This window comes from Coregonus lavaretus, assembly GCF_964263955.1.
Source record: "Coregonus lavaretus genome assembly, chromosome: 20".
Classification (NCBI taxonomy): domain Eukaryota; kingdom Metazoa; phylum Chordata; class Actinopteri; order Salmoniformes; family Salmonidae; genus Coregonus; species Coregonus lavaretus.
In genome coordinates this window covers 33,727,235-33,730,123 of record NC_140007.1, presented here as the reverse complement: position 1 = coordinate 33,730,123, position 2,889 = coordinate 33,727,235, and the positions used below count along the sequence as shown (strand labels likewise).

General features: G+C 38.1%; 1 long non-coding RNA gene across 1 annotated transcript; it reads left to right on the top strand.

Moving 5' to 3' along the window:
* The first annotated feature begins 926 nt into the window (after window positions 1-926).
* Window positions 927-2,889, top strand: LOC311147320. Its single transcript, XR_014614781.1, has 3 exons — window positions 927-945; window positions 1,088-1,129; window positions 2,791-2,889. It is a non-coding gene; the product is annotated as an uncharacterized lncRNA (long non-coding RNA).

Below are 2,889 nucleotides of genomic sequence, written 5' to 3'. Positions count from 1 at the left end.
GAACGCTTTCGACACCTTGTAGAATCTATGCTGAGGGCAAAAGGGGGTGCAACTCAATGTTTTGTACACTCGGTGTACTGTACATAGCCTAGCAATGGCTTTGCTTCTGACCCCTCATGTTCTTCTCCATAGCATTACCTAACCTACAGGAAATCAGAGAGTGCCTGTTGTACAGCTGAATGACCTGAATTCACATGCTTTAGTGTTGATAGAGAAAATATATTATGCTAACACTTTGGCACCTAACACCTTAACTCATTGTATTAGCCTAACCTTTGATCCTTTGTGGTAATACAATAACCCAGTGGTGTCTGTCTGAGGCTTTGGAAGGACCTCAACACCAAGTTACATGTCATAGTCTGTGGCTGAGGTGCAGAATCATCATTGGTTCTGTGAAGTATACTCAGCCTAATATTCTCACTACATTCCCCTAGTAAGTTGTGTCCAAAGTGATATGCTTGTCTACACTTTCATTGACACTTGAATTATACATTCAAATTTAATCTGATTGGCATCCAGTGGTAGTTTATGGTGGCTTTTCTCCATCAGACTCTCCTTCACCTGAAACAAAGGATAGATTGTGATCTGAATGTGTAACAATGTACCTGTCAAGTAGTCATGGAGAAAAACATAACCCATATCAAATGCATGAAGTTATCATCACTGTCCTCATAAACGGCTGAACCCTATCTTGAGCTATGCGAGCACATAGCCTACCTCTAACATGGAAATAAAATACTGGATGTGTTGAAATGTAACACTAGTTTGTTCACTTGCATGCCATGCCACTAACACCACCTCATTCTTTCACCACAGTATTTTATTTGTTTTATCCAACATCTGTATGCTGTATTAGTCATTGTTAAATCTGTGTGTTAACTCTATCACTTCTTTAAGTAACAGATCGTGTACCTGACCCCACTCAAACAACCCCAGACCCCAACAGTAAGCTATCACCCAGTTGCTATCCATCTTTTTATGTTGTAGCTGTATGATGTTCTCTTTGATGGTTCATTACCTATTTAGGTGATGATTCAGCTTCACTGCAAATTCATGTCTCCTTCCTTCTGTGTTTGTTTATTTACAGACAACGCTGGGAAAATAGCAGGCGGTGTTGTAGGTGTACTTGGTAAGTTGCAGAAGATGTTGTTTTTTAATGACGAGCTATGTGGATAACAACAATATCAATCAAGGAAGAGACTATAGGCTATTGCAGTCCAACATCAGTGATGTAACATTAGCATCATGCTAATAAGTGGGAATATAGTCAAATTCACAGAACTATTCTTCTGAAGAACAGATTAATTGGATTGGCAACATTTTGTTTTCAAATCTAGTTAGGATCATTCCAATCATTCCAACAATTGTTTACTTGTTGCTGTACTATTAATTCATTTTCTTACATACTCACCAATGTATAGGCTTGTTATTTTGTTTCTAGTGCAGAACTGACATGAGGTTATTTGTAATAAGTTCCTATTGTTACTAGCATACAGACCTATAACAACACCACTTTATATTGTCATTCCATTATACTTTTTTTAATGTTATTCACAATCAGGAAATGGAACAGGAATGTTTGGGTTTTAAAAGGTGCAATGCAGCTGTTTGATTTTTTTTATATATCTCAATATCAAATCATTTCTATGTAACAATTAAGTACCTTATTGTGATTGTTTTCAATTAAAATGGTCAAAAAGTAACAAAAATAGCTTCCTAGCAAAGGGCAATTTCTCAAACAAGAATTTAGCTAGGACTGCGGGCCGCCAAATCGTTTTTTGTATCGCCTAAGTCCTAACAGTGGCAATTTTAGGGATGGAGAAACGCTTTTCAATGGACCTATATATATATTTTAAATAATATAATCTTTGAGAACTAATAATCATCAACATAAAAGCTAGACAGTCAGGGAGAATTAAAAATTCCCAAAACAATGAATTTATCAATATTGATTTTGTAATTGTGTAGCTTTTAAATTAGCTATAAAGCTGCAGTAGTTTCACTTGGCTGCATGGCAAAATGTGTAGATTTGCAGGAAATGAGCTTTAAAACTGCTAAAATATCTCTACACCGTAAAATAGGGACCTCTAAAATCTTGCCATGCTGACCACCTAAACCCCTTTTTGATCCAGAATAGGGAAAACCTAGTCAGTTGCACAACTGAATGCATTCAACCGATATGTGTCTTCCTCATTTAACAACAGTTGTTGTTGGAGGTTAACTGCCTTGCTCAAGGGCAGAACGGCATATTACCAGCGACCTTTCGGTTACTGGCCCAACACTCTTAACCGCTAGGCTACCTTCTGGGGTAGTCGCTCACGTGGTGGGCATTGGTCAAAGCTGCCGGTTTTGTGAGGGGCTGATGGCCAGACTTTTGGGAACAGCTCTAGAGGTGGCTAGTCAGGAAATGTGGCCACTAAACTCAGAAGACAGAGTTTATGAGCGTACAACATTTTGATTTAATTTGAGATAATAAGAAAAGATGGATGATTGAGAATTAATTAGCAGTGAAATGCAAAATGTTTATTTTGAAGGGTGAGCATGATGACCTCTTGAACATTGAACTGAAACATAATGATCTCCAACTTGGCTTCAAGCTGACATGTTGTGGCAGCTATTCAGTCATGATATGTGTCAAAGTCCAACAGATTTATCCAGTTTGTGTTCCACAGGTCCACGTTGGTTTTGTCTCCTTTTTTTAGCTGGGCAGATGGTTATTATCAGTATATAAAGAAATGTATTTTGGGGAGATGTCTAACTTTGTATTTTTGGGGTGTTTTTCTTTTTCAGTGCCAAGTCTTCTACTTTACCTCAGTCTCCTCCTGCTTCATTGAGAAGGAAGGAGTCACAGTAAACTGGCTGTTGTGATGTCCCCCGACTCTACCACTC